Raw genomic sequence first — 23,880 nt, 5'->3', positions numbered from 1 at the left:
ACTATCAGCAATTTTAAAAAGATAGAGATGGTATATGTGGTATATGTGAAGGAACAGTGATTCGGTTTTCACTTCTGAAAACCACTATATTTAATATCATTAGCAAATCATTTACTTTCTCTAAGCTTCCTCTCTAATTCATAACATGAGAAAAATGATATTATTTACCTTAGATTGTTTTTGTAAGATTGAAGTGAAATAATGGTTGTTAAAAACTTTTTCTAACATCATAATGTTGTGTAAATGACAGCTATCATCAAATTTAGAAGAGTCTATAATGTTGATTTAATAAAGATGAGTAAGACAAATTGAAAAATAGAAAAGAATAAAAAACCCATCTGAACAAATTATTGAAAAAATAAATGTGAAATATCTAATGATTTTGACTTAGGATATTAAAGAATAAACATATAATCAACAATAATTTTAGAACTGAGCATGGATTATGTCAAACAAATAACTAAAAAGAAAAAAGGTAACTATAACAAAAGATTTTCTACTTTGCAAACTATCATAGTAATTAATAAAATAAAGAAGAACAATAGTTTAAATTGACACTGCATAATGTTATCCTCAATAATGTATGAGAAAAATATACACCATATAAGGCTATTTTATAGATTATGCTAAGGGAAATAACGTGTCAAAATATATGGAGTACACAAGAAAATGCTTATTTCTGAAAAGATATGAAACCACAATCTCTGGATTAAGTAATTAATCCTGTAATTAAAAAAAAAATAAGTCAACAGAAAAAAATGTTAAAAAATTAACGTGGTCAGCTGACTTTAAATAGAGAGTGAAAGGAATTGTGTGAAACTACTATGCCTTATATGTGAGAAATTTCAATATTTTAAAGAAATTGCTTTAATTATTATGAAATTTACAAACTAATACAACATGAATTAGAAATTTAAAAAAAAACAGTATCATACAAAAAAAAAATAGCCAAGCAAAATTTAACTATCCAACAGAAAACTAAAAATAAACAAAAACAAAAAAAAATTATACCTGATAAAATAAAAATATGTTCTATCAGTTATTTAGGAAATGATTAAGGTATATATGTAAGAGAGAGGCATTGAGATAGATAGGAAATCTTACACAAAGGCACATAGAGAGAGAGACAGAGACAGAGACAGAGAGATATTGAGAGAGCGTTAAGTATGATAAAATTGTATTTATCATAGGTAGGGCCATTTAATGTTAGTGAAATAATTACCATAATTAATAATGTTAATAATGAAGCAACCCCCAATCTATAAAGGAAGGAAAAAAGCTTTCCATTCTCATTTATTTTAAAGAAAAAAAAAGAAAACAACAACAACAAATAGGCATGGGTCTAGATGCCTCTTTTTTTTAATATAATCCGAATTTTATATTTAAAATCAAGAACTAGGGTTACTTGAAATGGAATTGCACTGGAATATGTCCAAACATGTTCAAAGATAAAGCCAGGATGTCCCATTGCCAAAACATTCATATTAATACATTAATATGCACATATATACATATTACATATATATGAATATATGTACAACTTTCACACAGTCTTTATGGAAACATAGGAAGATAAAAATAAATACAGCAGCATAGTATACACAAAACCCAAGGGCACAAATTATCAAAGGGTAACAAAAACAAACAAACAAACAAAACAGTAAGAAAAACTCAAAACAGTTTGACAGAAAAGATTTGAAGACCAGCAACTGGTAATGCATATCACACTAACTTCCAAATGGAAAAGAAATCAAAATATAAATTTTTTTTAAGAGTTGGATTACCACATCATTTAGAACTTTGAATGGGGAAAAGCACAAAACCATACGAGAAGTTGAAGAGATATTTTTGTAAGCAATTAATTTTATAATTTAAAAATCTTTATGTGAACAAAACTAAGGAAGTTAAAATAGGGAAATAAATTACAGACTGAGGATTTATTTAAATGATTTATGATTTTTAATAGCATAAGGATAATAAGGACAATCTAGGATAAGATTGTGCATATGTATATAGTTATATTTGTATAGCAGATTGACATAAATGTATAGCACAAAGAGAGATTGCCTAATAGTAATTGCAAAGTATAATTAGTCATGTGAAAGACTGCTGCAATTCACTAATGTTAAGAGAAATGTAAAATAAAAAAAAAAACCCTCAGGTTTAGGAAAGTTAGTTAAAATTTGAAATTTTCGCTCTTAACAATACCAGAATCCCAGATTTGGCTTATAACAGATTCCCTATTTGAATCCCACTTTGAGAACTATCATTCCTGAGCAGTGATTCTTTATTACTCTAGAAGGGAGAAGGAGTAATAAAGGGGATGAAGTGAATACAACATTTTTGGAAAGTGACTTTAATTTTTTTTAATCATTAAAATCAAGACAATGGATGAAGTGAAGTACAGAGATAATTTATTATTGCTCTCTTTTCTATATTATGTTTTATTAATAGCCAGGATGTTTTTAGTACATTGCAGAACACATTTTTGGATTTGGGCATGATAGCACATGGGACAAAGTGAATCACTTTTGTTGAGAGTTTGAAAGTATTTTTGAGTACATGGCATAGTGAAGACAGGGACTCACCTGAACTCTCCTCCAAAATCCTTAAAAATACCTTTTAAAAATGACCCTAAAGAAATTCTAAAGCATCAGAAACCACAAAAAGATGGAGTAAAACAAATCCCCAGCCCAATAAAACTTGGAGGATGGGCATGAAAGGTCTCTTGCACCAGGGTGTGAGAGGAACACAGTCCAGCGCAGGCCTTATCAGCGTAGCACCAGCCCCTGCAAACCAGGAGCAAGCCTTGAAAGTGCTTGAATCAGTAGCTAAAGTGTCAGAAGCTGCGTAGTGGTAAGGTCAAACAACTGGTCAGAAGATTACCAGGGTCTTTTTACTAACACTGAGGGAGGATTCTGTTGCTGTGCCCACACTCTGATCTGGGTCACAGTCCTGGGTGCCAGTTCCAGGGCAAGGAGGAGCACTACCAGAGAAGAGCCTGTGGCCAAAATGTAGGCGGGTCCCTCCTCACAGTTCCAGGGAGAAAAGAGTGCTTGTGATCCCTCATAGGCCAGAGCACAGGGCAGGAGAGAAATAAGCACCTCTCATTTCTGACACCACTTTGGAGGAACGGAAAAGAAAAACAACTACACAAAAACCTTAAAGGTCAGGACAGTGCACCTCTCACCCTGAAAGTAGAGCCCAACTTTAACAAATAATTAAAGGTCAAATGAGTTGGGTAAATGAGAAAATAATAACAACCAAAGCAAACCAAACCAAACAAAAACAAAAGTAACTTTGACTATTGAAAATTATATGGTGAGAAGGAATATCAAAACACACTCTCAGAAGAAAACAGAGTCAAAGCTCCAACATCCAAAGCCTCCAAGAAAAATATGAATTGGTCTCAGTCCCTGGGAAGATTTTGAAAATCAGTTAAGAGAAGTAGAGGAAAAAATGGGAAGAGAAATGAGAGTGATGCAAGAAAATTATGAAAAACAAGTCAACAGCTTCTTAAAGGAAACGCACAATAAAAAAATACTGAAGAAAAATAGGAGATCAAAAAGCTTACTGAACAAAATAGTTGCTTAAAAATTATAATGGAGCAAATGGAAGCTAGTGACTTCATGAGAAATCAAGAAACAATAAAACAAAACCAAAAAATATGGAAAATAAATAGAAGACAATGTGAAATATCTCATTGGAAAAACAATTGACCTGGATAATAGATCCAGGAGAGAAAATTTAAAAATTGTCAGACTTCCTGAAAGTTATGATAAAAAAAAAAGAGCCTAGGCATCACCTTTCAAGAAATTATCAAGGTAAACTTCCCTGATATTCTAGAACCAGAAGGTAAAATAGAAATTGAAAGATCCATCAATCATCTCCTGAAAGAGATCTCCAAATGAAAATTCCCAGGTCAAAAGAAAATATTGCAAGCAGCCAGAAAGAAGCAATTCAAGTATTGTGGAAACACAATCAGGATAACACAAGATTTAGCAGATTCTGCATTCAAGGATAAGAGGGCTTGGGATATGATATTCTGGAGGGCAAAACAGGTAGTATTACAACCAAGAGTCCACTACGCAGCAAAACAGTACAATCCTTAAGGAGGAAAATGGACATTAAATGAAATGGAGGACATTCAAGCATTCTTGATGAAAAGAACAGAGCTGAATATAAAATTTGACTTTCAAATAGAAAAGAGAAGCATATAAAGGTAAACAAGAAAGGGAAATCATAAGGGACTTAATAATTTTAAATTACTTACATTCCTATATGGAAACATCATATTTGTAACTCATAAGATCTTTCTCATATGTTAGAGTAGTTAGAAGGAGTATATATAGACAGAGGGTACAGGTATGAATTGAATGTGAAAGGACAATATCTGAATATAATTAAGGGATGAGAGAGAAATGTACTGGGAGAAAAAGAAAGGTAGATGTGGAAGGGGATAAATTATCTCATGTAAGAGGCAAGAAAAAAGTTTTTCCAATGGAGTGGAAGAGTCTGGAATTTAGGGGAGGTAAGTGAATCTTACTCTCATCAGAATTAGTTCAAAGAAGGAATAACATACACACTCAATTGGGTATAGAAATCTATCTTACTCTGCAAAAAAAAAGTAGGAGAGGAAAGGGATAAGATAAAGGGGAGTGATAGAAGGAAGGGCAGATTGGGGGAGAAGGTAGCCAGAATCAAAATATTTTTAAAGAGTGACAGGGTGGAAGAAAAGAGAAAATAGAATGAATGAGGGAAAAGAATGGGGTGAAATACAGTTAGCAATAGTAAATGGCAACAAAATTTTGAAGTGAGTTTCTCTGATGAAGGCTTCATTTCTCAAGCATATGGACAACTGAATCAAATTTGTACAGATGAGAGCTGTTCTCCAGTTGATGGATGATCAGGGGATATGATCAGGTTTTTTTTGGATGGGGAAATCATCGCTGTCTATAGCCATGTGAGGGAATACTCTAACTCACTATAGTTTGGAGAAATACATATTAACACAATTCTGATATATTACCTCATACATTTTAGATTGGTTAATAGCACAGAAAAGGTAAATGACAAATACTGAAAGGGATGTAGGACAAATGAAGCATTAATGTATTGTTGATGGAGTTGTGAACAGATTCAACCATTCTGTAGAGCAATTTGGAACTATGCCCAAAGGGCTACAAAACTACACATACCCTTTGACCTAGTGATAGCACTGCTAGGTCTGTTTTAAGAAAGAGATTTTTAACAAAAGGAAAAGGACCTATGTGTATAAAAATGTCTTTTCTTGGGGCTAAAAAATTAGAAATTGAGGGCATGCCATCAATTGGGGAATTCCTGAACAAGTTGTAGTATGTTATTATGATGGAATACTATAAGAAATGATGAGTAGGATGTTCTTAGAAAAACCTGGAAAAACATGCATGGGCTAATGCAAAATGAAATACATATTGTACAAAGTAATTACAATATTGTAAGATGATCAGCTGTGAATAACTTAACTATTTTCAGCAACACAATGATCCAAGACAAGGATTTATGATAAAGCATATTATTCATCCCCAAAGAAAGAAATGATGGTGCCTGAATACAGACTGAAACATATCTTTTTAACTTTATTTTTGTGAAGTTTCTCCTGTATTTTCTTTCACAACATGTATATTATGCCTGTGTTTGCCTGACTAAAAAAATAAAAGTTCATCATCATCATCATCATCATCACACACATACACACAAATACAAAATATTTTGGAGTGCACTGAGAACAATCTCCCTCTACTATGACGGGCCGAATAGAAGGGAAAAAAAAAAGCTCTTTAATAGTTTTATCTTCTGAGATTCTGATTAATCTGTTTTCCCCAAAAAATAAATAGGAGATGGTGATGGGTAAGAATTATTTATTTATTTATTTGTTTGTTTATTTATTTATTTAGTTTTTAGTGAGGCAATTGGAGTTAAGTGACTTGCGCAGACTCACTCAGCTAGTAACTGTTATATGCCTGAGGCCTGATTTGAACTCAGGTCCTCCAGACTCCTGGGACAATGATCTATATACTGTGCCACCTAGATACCTCCAGAATATTTCATTTATTGGTAAGCATTTTTGCATTCCTCAAACTATTCTCATTAATATCATGGATGTTCTTGGGGCAGCTAGGTGGCGCAGTGGATAGAGCACCGGCCCTGAAGTCAGAAGGACCTGAGTTCAAATCTGGCTTCAGACCAAACACTTGACACTTACTAGCTGTGTGACCCTGGGCAAGTCACTTAACCCCAATTGCCTAAAAAAAAAAAAATTAAAAAATACATCATGGATGTTCTCCAGCCAGTTATTCAGGGATCTTTTAAAATCTATATTTTTGGCCAATTTTCCTTTCAAAACACCAAATTATGTCCAAAATTACCCTCAAGCAACATATTTCTAAACCAGTAATGTTTAGAAATTGCTCCTGTTAAAGTTACATAAGTATAGAGTATTGTTAGAGAACAAAAAAATAGAGGAGCTACTATCTCTAGGGAATGAAAAAGGATTTATAAGCAGGAGAAAAAAAAATTGTAACTAATTGCAGGAAGTCCATATATTTTTTGGATTTATGCTTTCAGGCATTTAGCAAAATCTAATTCCCTTGAGATTGACTGTTAGTAAAATTCAGTCTTAATTCAAGTTGTGGGTCAATATTTTCTTTCTAATGAAATTTCTTTGCCTTTCACCTCTCCTGTTTTATGAATGGAATCTGTCAAGTGGGTTAGGGTTAAGAGAAGTTTGGGATTATTAAATGTTTATTAAATGCAACTTCTGGTATAAAAATGAAGATGAAATTATGAAGAGCTGAGATATAGAAATCCAGGTACATTATCTCACGTGAGAAAATATCAATATGATTTTGAGTTTAAAAATTAACTATACTTGTTACTAAATGGAAAAAAATACATTACAGTAGTTTTCTTCATTTTAACTTTAAAACAACAAGAAATGAGAAAAACGATTTTCAGTCTCACCTTAATTAAAAGCATGTCAAGTGAAACTTGCTATAAACTCACTAGGAGACCATTTATTCAATATCATTAAAGTGGTTCCTCATTTCACAGTAATCACAATTTTCACATCTTTTTTGAATTAATTCATTTTGATTTATGAACAATCACTTCTATATGCTTTTTAGTTTAAAGTTTTTCTCCCCTTTCCTCCTCACAACTCTCCCAAAGATGGCCCACAATCTGATATAGGCTATACATATACATTTCAATTAAACATATATTCATATTAGTGATGTTGTAAGGAAGAATTGGAAGCAATAGGAGGAACCACCAGAAAGAGGAAACAAAACTCAACAGAAGGAAAAATTAGTAAATAGTATGCTTCGATCTGCATTCAAACTCCATAGTTCTTTCTTTGGATGTGGATAGCATTTTCCATCACCAGGCCTTTGAAGATTTCTTAGATCCTTGTATTCTTGGGAAGGGTTAAGTTTATCAATATTAGTCATCTTACAATGTGGCTGTTGTTGTGTACAACATTCTCTTGGTTCTGCACAATTCATTCAGCATCAGACCATACAAGTCATTTCAGGTTTTTCTGAAGTCAGCTTGTTCATCATTTCTTATAGCACAATAGTATTCCATTACATTCATATGCCACAAATTGTTCAATAATTCCCCAATTGATGGGCATCCTCTTAACTTTCAATTCTTTCATGCCACAGAAACAGCTGATATAAATATGTTTGTACATTTGGGTACTTTTCCCATTTCTATGATCTCTGTGAGACATTGTCCTAGAAGTGCTATTGCTGGGTAAAAGGGTACATACATTTGTATTGCCCTTTGGGCATAGTTCCAAATTGCTCTCCAAAATGGTTGGATCATTTCACAACTCCACCAACAATGTATTAGTGTTCCAATTTTCCCACATCTTCTCCAACACTTATCATTTTCCTGTTTTGTCATCTTGGCCAATCTCATATGTGCAAAGTGGTAACTCCGAATGGTTTTGATTTGCATTTCTCTGATCAATAGTGATTTAGAGCATTTTTTTCATATGACTATAATAGCTTTAAGTTTTTCATCTGATGACTGCCTATTCGTATCCTTTGACCATTTTTCAATGGGGAAATTACTTGTATTCTTATAAATTTCATTGAATTACTTATGCATTTTAGAAATGAGGCTCTTATCAGAGAGACTGGTTGTAAAAATTCTTTCTCAACTTTTACCATCCTTATAACCTTAGTTGCATTGGCTTTCTTTATACAAAAAAAAAAAAATCAATTTAACGTAATCAATGTTATCCATTTTGTTTTTTTGTAATGTTCTCTATCTCCTGTTTGGTCACAAATTCTTCTGCTCTCCACAAATCTGATAAGTAAACTATTCCTTGGTCTCCCAGTTTGCTTACAGTATCAACTTTTATATCTAAATCATGATCCCATTTTGACTTTATTTTGGTATATAGTGAGAGATTTTGATCTATGCCTAATTTCTGCCATATTCTTTTTTAGTTTTCCTAGCAGGAATGTACATCCTGCTAAAAGACAACACAGACAATGAAGTAATATCATTACTAAACACATATGCACCAAACGGTATAGCATCCACATTCTTAGAGGAGAAGTTTAGGGGGTTACAGGAAGAACAGTAAAACTGTATTAGTGGGAGATCTCACTCAACCTCCCCCTCTCTGAAGTATATAAATCCCTCTCTGAACTAGATAAATCTAATCATAAAATAAACAAGAAAGAAGTTAAGGAGGTGAATAGAATATTACAAAAGTTAGGCATGAAGCCAGTGAAGGTATAAGAGATCACAAAATAATGAAACAAAATATAAAGAATGAAAAAAATAGAAGAGAATGTGAAACTTATCATAAGAATGGCTTAGAAGTGTACCATTTTCCATGTGTTTATTCTATTAATTATTTTAAATTTATAATTATCATAATAAGCAAAACATATGCTTAATGTTACTGGACTTCTATATTTACTTCTCTTTTTCTGCCCTAATAAAGTCTTTAAAAATTAATATACTATTTAATGTGTACTTCTTAATTTGATTATTCATAAAATGCCATCATTCTTTCAGATTTAATACCTCCAGTAGTGTGTCCAATTTTATACTTTTATTTTTATTATATTTTCATTAGAACTACCCATCAGTGAAAAAAGACTACTAAAGCATCCTTCAATGTGTGCTTTAATATTTTATTAGTTAGGTTTTTTTTTCATGAATTACCTTCTATGTTATTTAGTGCACATGTATTAACTAATACTATTTAATATTCTGTGGTCATTTACTTATACTTTTTTCTCTATTTCTGTGAATTGATGTTGTTATTTCTAAAAAAAAGTTGGCTTTGTCTGCTATTTTTGTAACCACCTATTGCACAACAAATTTAGTTAAATTGTTAACTTTTATTTATTTTTAATTGTTTATATATTACCCACTTTCTTGTCTTGACCAATTATACCCTCTATCCATACAGATAAGCATGTTGTTCAAAATCCTCCCTCATGCATCTTTCCAAATTTTAACTCTTGATTTAGGCAATATTATATTGTTTGCCTTTCCATAAAGAATGTATACATATTTTACTCCTATCATTTTAATCCCAATCTAGGCTTTTCTGTATTCTATCTTCCCTTTCATAGGAAATATATCAAAATTCTCTTTCTTCATGATATGACATTCACAAATATAGGATTTATGTTAAATAGAAATTTTCACTTATTGATTCCTCTACATATCTCTGAAATCTAATCCCTCTTTCCATTTTGCATAGAAACTGTATTCCCTTTAGGTAGTGTTGTGTTGCCACATGTCTGGCTTTGTCTACAGTTGCTATCACAGCTGGAGTTTGAAATACTAAGCTATTGGGTTGTTGGTACTTGCTAAATAACTTGCACAGGGAAAGTTGTATTTTGGATCTCCAATGTTATCAAGAAAAAAAAAAAGCAAATAATGCAGGTTGCATTCTCTAATCCTCCTAATTCATTAGACACTATAAATTTCTCAGTCAATAAGCATTTATTAAATGCCTACTATGTGCCAGGACCTATGTTGAGGATACAAAGAAAAACAAATAAGTATGTGCTCTCAAAGAGTATAATGAGGGAGGTACTGCAAAAACAACTATGTACAAAAAAATGCACATAAGATAAATTGGAGAAGATCAATAGACAGAAGATACAAGTCTTAATGGAGGGGAACAAGAAAGGCTTATTGAAGAACATGGGATTTTAGCTGCAACATGAAGGAAGTTAAGGAAGCCAAGAAAAAGAGATGAGAAGAGAGAGTACACGAGGAATGGGGAAAAACCAGTAAAAATACATTGGCTCAAAGAGAGAATAACATACACGTTCAATTGGGCATAGAAACCTATCTTACCCTACAGGAAAGTAGGGGGGAAGGTGATAAGAGAAGGCAAAGTAATAGATGGCAAGGTAATAGAAGGGAAAGTAGTAGAATGGAGGGCAGGTTGGGGGAGGGGGCAGTCAGAAGCAAAACATTTTGAGGAGGGACATGGTGAAAGGAGAAAGAGAATAGAATAAATGGGGAGAAAGGATGGAGGGAAATACCATTAATCTTTCACAACATGACTATTATGGAAGTGTTTTGCATGACTACATATGTATAACCAAGATTGAATTGCTTGGCTTGTCAATGGTGGGGGCAGGGAGGGAGAAAGGAGAGAATTTGGAATTCTAAGTTTTAAAAAATGAATGTTAAAATTGTTTTACATGTAACTGGGGGAAAATAAATTACTCAAAAAAATACATGAGTCTGGAGATAGAGCGCTTTTTGAAAGCAATAGCAAGGAAATAAAAAAAAAAGAAAGAAATAGCAAGGAAGCCAGTGTTACTAGATAATAAAGTACCTTATAGGAATGTGTGTAAGAAGATTGGAAAGGAAAGAGGAGGTCAGTATGTTTTTGTTTGCTTTTACATTTTTTTTTTCTTTCAGTCAAGGTGGTTTAGGAGACTTGTGAAAAAAATCTACGGACTTGATCATTTCACCTAACACACACACACACACACACACACACACACACACATACACATATACACACACATATATACATATATATGTGTATATATGTGTGTGTATATATATGTGTGTATATATATATATACATATATATTATGTGTGTGTGTGTCTGTGTGTCTGTGTGTCTGTGTGTGGGTATCCATATCAGCATTTAGTCTTCTGATCCCAATCTCATTGGACTCATCTATGTCTGCATCCTCAGAATTTTATCATTGATAGATTTCTGTAAAGGATAATTTACCAAGATAAGTATATGGGGCTGCAATAAATGATTTTTGAAGAATATTATTGGTGGATAGTTTTTTTGTTATTTATTTTGTGTTTGTTATTTTTAGAAGCAAACCTTGGAGTCAGAAAGTACTAGATTTATGTTTTTCCTCTCATATCAATTTATTCACCATGATGGATAATTCAATTAATCTTTTACTAACTGAGGCAATACTGAGGTTATTAATTATAGCTTAGTTTCTAATCTACAAGAAAATTTACATAACCAGTTGGTTCCATGTAATGAGGAAATGAATGGTGTGCACATTTTTATTTTTATTTTATTTTATTTTATTTTTTATTTTTTGCTTTTTGGTGAGGCAATCGGGGTTAAGTGACTTGCCCAGGGTCACACAGCTAGTAAGTGTCATGTGTCTGAGACTGGATTTGAACTCATGTCTGTCTGACTCCAAGGCCAAAGCTCTATCCACTGTGCCACCTAGCTGCCCCCATATTTTTAAATAAATGATTTTTATTTTGAAATAAAAATACTACATTTTTTCCCCAATGAATACTGAAGAGACAAACTCTCTCTTGCTGTGTTTCATTCCAGTAAAATATAAGGTTATTTCTGGGAATAACCTAGCTTAAGAGACATGTCCAGAGTCACACATCTAGTAAGGGTCTGAGGTCAGATTTGAAGTCATGTCCTACTGACTCTTAGGCCAATGTTCTAACCACTGTGTCATCTAGTTGCCCCAAAGTTATTTCTTCTGGTGACAAATTGAGACATGCTCTCCCAAACACCCCTAAAATGTTAAGGATTAAATACTTTGCAATTTTCAATTATTTGAAATTACTTTCTATCAATCATATTTACTCTACCTAAACATAGCCAAACTTGGTAGCTTTTAACTAGCCAGGTATCTGGACAGTGATTTGAGGTCATTTTGTAATGTTATTTTTATATATGTACAGGGCATTGCCTTGGCAAGAAAACCACCTTTCAATGTAAGAAAGACACAAAGGAGGATATACTGAAAGAAGGCATCTAGATGATGTGAAATAAAGAGGGAAGAAGTGAGATCTCTTAACAAATGATTTCATTCACTTTTTTTTCCCATTAAAATATGAGCTAAGAAAACCACACAAGGCCAAGATGATGGAGTCAAGGCAGGAACCCACCTGAGCTCTCTCCCAAATCTCTCCAAATTTGCTTAACAATGACTCTAAACAAATTCTAGCAGCAGAACCCATAAAAAGACAGAATGATAGAAATTTCCAGCCTGACAACATGGAAGATTGACAGGAAAGGTCTGTTGAACCAGGCTAAGATTCCAGCCTAGGCCAGGCCCACACAGACCAGACCCTAGCAAACACAGAGCAGGCTTCTAGGGATTGAATCACTGGCAGCTGTGGCTGTTTCCAGAATTCTAAGCCCACAGACACCAAAGACAACTTAGAGAGTCAGCAGGAAAGGTCTGTCAGACCTGGGTGAAGGAGGAGTGCAGTCCAGCACAGGCCATAGTATCATAGTCCCAAACCCATCCCCAGCAAACCAGGAGCAAGCCCAGAGAGTGACAGAATCAGCAGCGACAGCATCTACTTCTGGAGCTCTCAGTCCACAGAAGGTAACGGATTGAACAAATTTTCAGGAGGATATTTCAGGGGTGTCTTTGATAGCACTGAGTCAGGACTATGTAGCTTTCTCTATATTTGTATCTGGGTCACAGTCCTGGGTGGCAATTGTGGGCGGAGGAGGAGCACTGGCATAGCAAACCTTGTGGCAGCAGTGAGGAGAGAACCCTCCTCACAATTCCAGGGCAGGAAACAGTGCTTGTGGTCATTCATAGACCAGAGCACAGGCCCAGAGAGAAGTAAACACCTCTCTTTAGATTATACCAACTTGGAAGAACTGAAAACTTATAGGTCCCTAGAAGTATCTCGGAAAACAGCTGCACAAAATCCCTGAAGCATGGGGCAGTACACCCTCTACACTGGAAGCAGACCCCTACCTTAACAAAGAGTTAAAAATCAAGTAATTGGCTAGGAAAATGAGCATATAAAACAAAAACACCTCAGACTATAGAAACTTACTGTGGTGACAAGGAAGATCAAAACACATACTCAGGAGACAACAAAGTCAAATCTCCTAGGCTCCAAGAAAAATATGAATTGACCTCAGACCACGGAAGAACTCACAAAGTAAGAGAAATAGAGGAACAACTGGTAAGAGAAATGAGAGTGATGCAAGAAAATCTTGAAAAACTAGTCCACAGCATGCTTAAAGGAGACCCAAAAAAATGAGGTCCAAAAGCTCACTAAAGAAAATAATCCTTTAAAAATAAAAATGGACCAAAAATAAAGCTAATGACTTAATCAGAAAATAAGAAATTACAAAACAAACTAAAAGAATGAAAAAAAAAGACAGAAGACAATGTGAAATATCTCATTGGAAAAACAATTGACCAGGAAAATATATCCAGGAGAGGCCAAATTCTCTCCCTGCCGCCTACTAACTGTCAAACTCTCTATATATTATTTTCTTTTATTTATCCTTCTATTTCTTCTTAATTTTTCCCTTGTAGTCTTTTTTGCTTCTGACTGCTTCCTTCTTTTATCTGTTTTCCCTTATCAACCTCCTCCTTTCCCTTTTCACATTTCCTTTCTGCTTTCCTGCTTGGTAAGGTATATATTTTTTTCAATTGTGTGTGTGTATGTGCGTGTGTGTGTGTGAGTGTGTATTTCTTCCTAGTTGAATTCAATCATTGCCAATCATCCCCACCCACTATTTCCCTCTAAAAGTCTTTCTTGTGTGTCTCTTTTATGTATGATAATTATTCTCATTATTCCTTCTTCCCCTTTCTCCCAGGATATGCCTCTTTTTCACCTATCCATTGTTTATGTTATCTCAACATGATCGGCTGAATCCCTTTCCCTCTTTGTAATGGAGAGTCCTTTTAGCTACCCTAATAATGATAACATTCATGTTACACGTATTATTTTTTGCATATTAAAAGTTAAACAGTTTAACTTTGTTTCCCTTACATCTTTCTCTTGTTTTCCTTTTTATACTTCTCTTGAGTCTTATATTTTAAAGTCTAATGTTTTATTCAGCTCCTTTCTTTTTATCAGGAATGCTTAAAGGCCTATTTCATCAAATATCCATTTTTTCCCTTGAAGAATTACATTCAAGTTGTTTTTTTCTGGACAAGTTATTGTAATTCTAAGCTCTTTTGACTTCCAGAATATCATATTGCAAGCCTTCTGCTATTTTAATGTGGTAGCTAATAAATTCTGTGTGATCTTGACTGTGGCACCATGGTATTTGAATGGTTTCTTTCCGGCTGCTTAAAGTGTATTCCCTTTGACCTGGGAGCTCTTAAATTTGCCTATAATATTTCAGGGAGTTTTCAATTTTGGATCTCTTTTAGGTTGTTATTGGTGGATTACTTCAATTTCTATTTTACCCTCTGGTCCTAGGATATTGGGCAGTTTTCCTTGAGAATTTTGTGTGAAATATGGTGTCTAAGAGCTTCTTTGATCATGAATTTTTGTTATTATTGTTATATTATCTCCCCTCAATCTATTTTCCAAATTGTTATTAAGATGGGATAGTTTACATTCTCTATTTTTTGTTCTTTTGACATTCTTTTGTTTCTTGATATCTCATGAAGTCATCACCTTCCACTTAATCATTTCAAATTTTTATGGAAATCATTTCTTCCATTAGTTTTTTATACCTCTTTTTCCATTTGGACAATTGTAGTTTTTTAAGTTGTAATTTATTCAGTATTTTTGTGCCTTTTTTTTACCAAGTTGTTTGTTGTCTTCTCATGATTTTCTTCTTTTGTTCTCATGTCTTTATCTAAGTTTTCCTCTATCTCCCTTCTTTGATTTTCAATATAATATATATAAATTCTTCCAGGTATTCTTGTTAGGTTTTATCCAATTCACATCTTTGAGGTTTTGCTTGTAGCTGTTTTTACTTAATTGTCTTCTTTTGAATTTTCATTTTGATCTTCCTGGTCACCATAACAGATTTTTCAAAAGGTCAGGTTATCTTCTGTCATTTGCTTATTTTTCAATGCCTTTTTTATTTTGAGGTTTATGTTAAAATTGGGCTCTGTTCCTGGCATGGAGTCCACCACAGAAGTTTCAATATTTTGAGGACTGCTTTAGGTTGACAGAGGTCTCTCTTTCCAGTGCATCCACCCTGAACTGTACTCCTCTACCCGCCCGGCATGATATACCTTTCTGATCAACCATCCAGGCTGTCTTGGGCTGGAAATTTGTTTCATTCTGTGTTTTTGTGGGTTCTGCTGCTTTAGAACTTACTTAGAGCCATTTTCTACAGGTATTTGGAGGGGCTTAGGGGAGAGTTCATGCAAGTCACTTCTTTTACTCTGCCATCTTTACTTGGCCCCCCTCCCTGCCCTTTGATCACTCTGGTTGAGTGCTTTCTCTACACTGCCATCTTGGCTAAGCCCCTTGAAGGCCATTCTTCTTCTTCAGACCCTAAATAAATCAGTTGGCTTTTAGTACTTGAATTACACAAAAATTAGCCATGCATTTCCCAGGGACCCACCTCTGGTCATGGCAAACATTCATGCATACAGTTCTTGATCCTATAACATATACATGTATGCTATATGTTTATTATATAGCATGGTATTAATTATTAAAAAAAACTAATGCACAGGAAATATGTGTGTTTCTACATACATGCACACATTTATGTCTATGTGAGTACATATATTATATAGGAATAATTTATTTGTGTGACCTTTTCCAACACTTTCTTGATAATGTGATCCTATGAAAGCTTATACATCCAACATCAACAATAAGAGCTAGAAGTAGGGGTAGGCAAGAGAGTCAATCCACTAGAATAAAATGCAAAGGGAAGAGGATGTAACGTGTAACATTTTTGATATCTCATTTCATCAGTGAATTTTTACTTCACTCCAAACAACTTAGCTCTCCATGGCACGTTGGAATTTATTTTGTAGTATGTCAAATCACTTAGGTTTCAGTGAAGTCCAATGTTTCCTGTGGATTATGATAAACAGATTATAATGTAACAGTGGTTACAATTTTCTGAACTTTCCCAAATGTACAAATATTTTCCAGTCTTTGTAAGTGAGAGAATATGTTGACATCATTGAATTTTCAATGATAAGAACACATAAATTGCCTTATTAGCACCTAGTCGAGATTCATTTTGTTCTTATTTAGAAGTATACTAAGTCTAGATAGAAGGACTTATAATTCATTTAATCTATAAATGTTCTACAATTTAAGCATTAAAAGCAGAATTTAAAAAAATAGATTTGCTTTATCCAATAATGAATGTTTGGTTTTATAAAATATATGTGAACCACAAATTAATTAAAATTGCAATCTGATTCAAAGCCACCAGGCATATTGTGGGACAATGGAGACAACAAACATATTTTCAAAACAATTTCATGATTCAAATTAATCCAATCTATTGACAAAACAAAAGAAAAATTGAACTAAAGTTGTAATATTTTGCTGTGATAATAACTTGGATAACAAAGCCAGCAGGTATGGAATAAAATAAGTATTTAAATATTTCAAAAAGAGAACATTCTATACTCAAATGGATTTTAGATCTTGCATCATATCCCTAATATATTGCTTTTCATAATGTGCACAAAGTCATTGAATTTGAGATCTAAGAGACATCTCAGGAATCATCTAGTTCAAACCATAATCTGAAAGAAACACATTATAACATACAGGAGGAAATAAAATCCATTATGGTTCCCCTTGTTACTTTCTGATATGACAAATATTCTGGTCAAGGCCTCAGGCAAACCAATCCATAAACTCAGACTACAATGAAGCACTTATAGATTATAAAATTAAGTAAAAGTAAATTTACCAATAAATAATTAAAGGTACAAAATGTTGCAGTTAAAAAGATCACTCCCTTTGGTCTACTCAATACATCTAGAAACCACTGAAATATGTCAAAAGGGCATTCTTGGTGAGCTACAGAATCTCATGTAAAACTGACATAATTGTTACTTGATTTATTGTTGTTGTTTATTTAGCTTCAGGCAAGAAAGTAGCCAAACTTCTTTCTTAGCCCCTTATAAGACCAGTTTAACATATGCCTCTGGAACTTCCATTCTGCAGTCATCATAATTCCCATCATCAACAATATTTATATAAGACCTGCTATGAAGAAACTGAAACAGAGAGAAATCAGTGTCACACAGGTATTAAGTGGCTGAGGCCAGATTTGAACTGAAGTTTTCTTGCTTCCAAGACTATTGCTCTATTCAATGTGACAATGTGTGAGCTAACTGGACCAAGTAAGAAAGATGGGGAGTCAAAGCTCCTGTACTGATCAGTAGCATCTCGCTGTGACTGATCATTGTACTTCTACCCTCATTTATGTGGGGAAACCCACTTTCAAACAGGGAGACTTAAGCATGTTAAATTCAGTTCTAAAGATCAAAAATGTGAATGATAGATGAAAATTGTAGAGAAGATATATAGTCAATGTGAGGGAGAATAGGAATAGTATGTTTACAGAATTATTGTACAGAGGATTCTGATTAAAATACAAAATGGTTGTTTATTTCTGAAGTCCTAGCAGACTCTAAGGTTCTGTGGTTCTGAGTCTAACTCCAGGGAGGCCCCAAATTTGTCAATATAGAACACTTCCCTCAGTATATGCATCCAAGACTAACAATAAATTTTTGAAATAGTCATCTTTGATCTAGACACAAATCCATTTTCTGCACAACTGCAAAATAAACTTCCTGTAGTATAAATCTTACTCAACACTCTTGTGCTCAAGAATCTTAAATAGATGTCTGTTACTTTCACTATGAAATATAGATGCCTCAGCTTGGCATTTATATCCCTTTACGCAGTCTGACTCCAATGTACTTTTACAGATATTGTTCCCATTCATTCGGTATGTTCCTGACAAACTGATGACTTTAATGTTCTCCAAATCATTACTCTATTTCCTGTCTCTATACCTTCCCAAAGGTTTTCTCCCACATTTAGAATACATTTATATTCCCTTCTATCTCCTAAGACTTTATCTTTCAAAACTATTCAATAAATCTTATCCAGTGAGTATATAGCATGTGTTCACCATATGCAACACTTATTTTAGAATTGAGGTGCTTACCTCATTGGATGTGTGTGGCCTGCAAAATTCTGAATGTGACTTGAATCCGATTAAAATATAATTGGGAAATGTTTAACAAAATGAATAAAATGTAACAAAAGATTCATAGTGTTAATTTGTGGTTTTCTAAGTCAATAGATAGCCTGAAGGAAACTATTTTATTTGAGTATAAAATTACTGTTTTAGAGGCTACAAAACAAAAATGAAAATCAGTTCTTGCAATCAAAAAGTTTAGCTTCTACTGGGAAGATGACACATTTAAACCAATAAAAGGATAAAATATGATTTAAAATAATAATAAATTGCTTTGATTTTATAGGTCTTCATCATCAATACCAAATTTATCAATAAATTACAAGGCTAATTACACTGCTTCTGAAACAATTCTTATGTTTCATCATCAATTTCTCTTTTCAGAGTTCTGTTGTATTCATTGGGGGTTTCAATAGCTACTTTTGGTAGGAACAGTTAATAAATATTCAGATGCATCTTAAGAAGATATATTCTGGCCATACATTTTTGTGAAAGATGAGAACAAGTTATTTTAAATGACATAAAAATCGGAATTATTTAATTCTTACTATTTATCTGATTCATTGCATATGTTGTCATTTAAGATTTGAATCACCGATGGTATTCCTTTTGAATGCATTTCAATTTTTAAGTTAACCATCTAGAATACTAGCTTTTGTGACAGAGGATAATAATTCAATAAACTTATCTATAGGTACCTTTCATTTAATACAAAACCACTTGACAGAATGATTATCAAATACACTATAAGAAATAAAACCCATAAATATGCAAAATCTGAGAATCTTTTTGACATCATCTTCTACCTGCAAGTCATGAGAAGCCATCTGAGAAAATAGAAACAGCACCAGAGCTTGAATCAGGAGACCTATTCCAGGTCCAGGAAACCCATTAGCTGCGTCAATTTAGAAAACTCAAATAATTCAAGAGTCACATAGTTGCTAAAATACTGGATTATATAATATCAGAATTGAAAGACAACTCATACATTTTCAAATAAAGTAAAAAAGTCTTATCTCTAACAATTCTGGCAAATGGTCATCCAGCCTTCCTTTGAACACCTCCATTAAGGGAAACTCACTACCTCCTCACATGCACCATTCCATTATCGATACAACTGATCATTAAGACGCTCATCCTTTCTTCAAAACTACATCTCCTTCTTTACCACTTCAACATCTTCTTCCTGTTCTACCTTTTGGCACCAAGTAGAACAAGTTTAAATGTACTTCTGTGTGACAGCTTTTCAAATACAAGCAGACCACTCTCACGTGCCTCTTAACTCTTACTCTTGTGGTTTCAACCTCCTCAGTTCCTTTAACTGATAATAATTTCACAAGATGTGGAGCCTTATCATTCTCTCCACTGTGTTCTGGATCTGTTCCATATAATTTTCTTCTCTCATGTTAATGTGCTTATTTTTTTTTTATAAAATTAATTAATTTATTTTTAGTTTTCAACATTCATTTCCAAGAGATTTTGAGTTCTAAATTTTCTCCCCATTCCTCCCCTACCCCATCTCCAATATGACAGGCAATCTGATATATGCTGTATATATACATTCACATTAAACATATTTTCACATCACTCATGCTGTAAAGAAGAATTAGAACCAATGGGAGGAACCACAAGAAAGACAAAAGAAAAAAAGAGCAAATAGTATGCATCAATCTGCATTCAGATTCCATATTTTTTTTCTGAAAGTGGCTAACATTTTTCATCATGAGTTTCTTAGAATTGCCTTAAATCATTGCATTGTTGAGAAAATCTAAGTATATCAAAGTTAGTCATCACACAATGTTGCTATTATTGTGTACAATGTTCTCCTGTTTCTGCTCTTTTAAATCAGCATCAGTTCATATAAGCCTTTCCAGGTTTTTGTGAAGCCTTCCTGCTCATCATCTTTATAGCAAAATAATATTCCATTAGATTCATATACAACAACTTGTTCAGCCATTCCACAATTGATGGCCATCCCCTCAATTTCCAATTCTTGTGCACCACAAAAAGAACTACAATAAGTATTTTTGTCCATGTAAATCCTTTTCCCATTTTTATGCTCTCTTTGGGATGCAGACTTAGTAGTGGTATTGCTGGATCAAAAGGTATGCCCAGTTTTATAGCCCTTTAGGCATAGTTCCAAGTTGTTCTCTAGAATGGTTAGATCAGTTCACAATTCCACCAAAAATGCATTAAATTGCATTCCAGTTTTCTCACATCTTCTCCAACATTTATCATTTTCCTGTTTTATCATGTTGGCTAATCTGATAGGTGTGATGTGGCACCTCAGAGTTATTTTGTTTTGCATTTCTCTAATCAATAGTGATTTAGAGCACTTTTCCATATGACTATAGATGGCTTTAATTTCTTCATCTGAAAACTGCCTACTCATGTCCTTTGCTCATTTATCAATTGGGGAATGACTTATTTTTTTATAAATTTGATTTCTATATATTTTAGAAATGAGGCTGTTATCAGGAAAACTGGCTGTAAAAATTGTTTCCCAACTTTCTGCTTCCCTTTTAATCTTGGTTGCATTGTCTTTGTACAAAAACTTTTCACTTTAATGTGATCAAAATCATCCCTTTTATATTTCACCATATTCTCTATTTCTTGCTGTGTCATAAATTCATCAGTTCTCCATAAATCTAACTGGTAAACTATTCCCTTCATTCCTAATTTGCTTAGAGTGTCATCCTTTGTATCTGCATTGTGCACCCAATTTTCCATTATCTTGGTATATGGTGTAAGATGTTAATCTATGCCTATTTTCTGACATTATTTTCTAGTCTTTCCAGCAATTTATGTTAAATAGTGAATTCTTATGCTAGGAGCAGGAGTCTTTGGGTATATCAAATATTTGGGTATATATGGTAGATTGTTATAGTCTTTGACTACTGTTTCATGCATACAAAACCTATTTCAGTGACCCACCATTCTATTTCTCAGCCAGTACGAAGTAAATTAGATGATTGATGCTTTATAATACAATTTAGATCTGGTACAGCTAGGCCACCTTCCCTAGCATTTATTTTCATTAATTCCCTTGATATTCCAGAACTTTTGTGCTTCCATATGAATTTCATTACCATTTTTTCTAAATCTTAAAAAACAATTTTGATAGTTTGCTTATTATGGCACTAAATAAGTAAATTAATTTACATAGAATTGTCATTTTTAGTATATTATCTTGATCTACCCATGAGCAACTGATATTGTTCCAATTATTTGTAATCTGACTTTATTTGTATGAAAAATGTTTTATAATATTGTTCATATAACTCCTGGATTTGTCTTCCCAGGTAGACCCCCAAATATTTTATAATGTCTACAGTCACTTTAAATGGAATTTCTCTATCTCTTGCTGTTGGATATTGTTAGTAATATATAGAAATGATGATGATTTCTGTGTGTTTATTTTATATCCTGCAACTTTGCTATAGTTGTTAATTATTTCAAGTAGTTACTATGTGCCACTGAGAAAAAGGTATTTTCCTTTCTTTCCCCATTCAGTTTTCTCCAGATGTTTAGTATATCTAACTTGTCTAAGTTTTTATTGACCTCCTTAACATCTTTCTTTTCTATTTTGTGGTTAAATTAATCTAGTTCTGAGAGGGGGAGATTGAGGTCCCCGACTAGTATAGTTTTGCTGTGTATTTATTCCTGCAATTCCCTTAACTTGTCCTCTTAGAATTTGGATGCTATACCACTTGGTGCATATATGTTTAGTGATGATATTACTTTGCTGTCCATGGTACATTTTATCAGGATGTAGTTCCATTCCTTATCTCTTTTAATGAGATCTATTTCTGCTTTTGTTTGTCTGAGATTAGGATTGCCACCTCTGATTTTTTCCTTTTTTTCTTCCTTTTTACTTCAGCTGACAATATATTTTACATTTGCTCTGTATGTATTCCTCTGCTTCAAATACGCTTCTTGTAAGCAACATACTGTAGGATTATGGTTTTTAATTCACTCTATTATTCACTTCCCCCTTATGGGAGAGGTCATTCCATTCACATTCGCAGATATGATTATTATCTGTGTCTTTCTCTCTGTCCTATTTTCCTCCTTGTTTATGATTTCCTCTCTCCTTTCTCCCTTTCCCTCCTCACTAAAGTTTTTCTTTGACCACTGCCTCCCTCAATATGCCCTCATTTCTCACAGTCCCCTCCCTTTTCTTTCCCTTTTCCCTTGATGCTTCTTCTCTTCCTTCAGCCCATCCCCAACCCTTTTCTTCCCCCTTTTCCCTCCTACTTCCTATAGGGTAAGTTAGATTTCTCTACCTGAGTATGTTATTCCTTCTTTCAGCCTGCCAGGGGCACATGGTGGTTGTCTGAACCAGAGCTGACCCCTTTCCCTGCGTATGTCAAGGTACTTTTAGAGGTTCTGGTGTTGGCACTTGCTTGCTTCACCACTCTGGGACTCAGAATATCCCAATAGTTTGCTGAGGTCGGCTTGTAAATGGCTTGCTGGGATGTTTCCCATTCTGTACTGCTCCCCTTCCAGCAGAGAAGAGATACATTTCCCTTTAGTCCCCCAAATCTGAGATAAAAGATTGCTTCACTCCATCTTTCTGCTAGCTTAGTTGTTCCAGGATTTTTCCTGTGGTGATATTTTCTGGGATTTTAGAGGTTGGTAAGGGACAGTGAGAGCCACTTACTACTTACTTTGCCATCTTGGCTCCCAGAAGTCCCTTACCATATTATAAAAGCCATTCCTGATGTGCTGAAAAGAAAAGTTGAAAAAAAATACCCAAGGATTATGCCACTATCATTTCCTTTGATATATGGATTTTGTTTCATCCCTCATGTTGCAGCCTAAGGCTTCATTAATTTATTGGATTTTTCTATGACAAAGTGTGATACGATTGAAAAAAGAGCTTGATTTGGAGTCAAGTGACCAGTGCTAAAATCCCAGATATGTAACTTATCATATATGTAACATTAGGTAAGTACTTAAGATCTCTAAGCTTCAATTTTCACTCCTGTAAAATGAGAAGGTTGGACTAAATGAATTCTTAAATCATGTTTAGCCACTAGATATGTAGTTAATTTTGACTGATACTAAACTCCTAATTTATTAAAACCACCAGATCCTTTTTGTGGTTTTGGCTGTGTTTTGTCCTTTTTTCTTGAAGTGAACCATGGCATTAGGGAGATGATGACATGACTTAGAAGTGACTTTGATTTGAGTGAGGAAGAGCTTTTCAAAGTCACCAACCTCACCTTCTCTTCCAGATCCATCTGTGTCCAGTGGCTAGATATTGATCAGGATGACTAGAGATGTCCCAGGATGCAGGGGCAGACCTTGGAAATTTTAAGCTAAGGTCTTTTCAGGTTGTCATTTTGAATGAGGCAATGTCCATTCAATGAGTAGGCCTCTTTAAGGAGTGAGGGAAGGGATGGCCCCTTTCA

This window comes from Phascolarctos cinereus, unplaced genomic scaffold (assembly GCF_003287225.1).
Source record: "Phascolarctos cinereus isolate Bilbo 61053 unplaced genomic scaffold, phaCin_HiC Scaffold_726;HRSCAF=1367, whole genome shotgun sequence".
Lineage (NCBI taxonomy): Eukaryota > Metazoa > Chordata > Mammalia > Diprotodontia > Phascolarctidae > Phascolarctos > Phascolarctos cinereus.
This window is presented reverse-complemented; position numbering follows the sequence as displayed.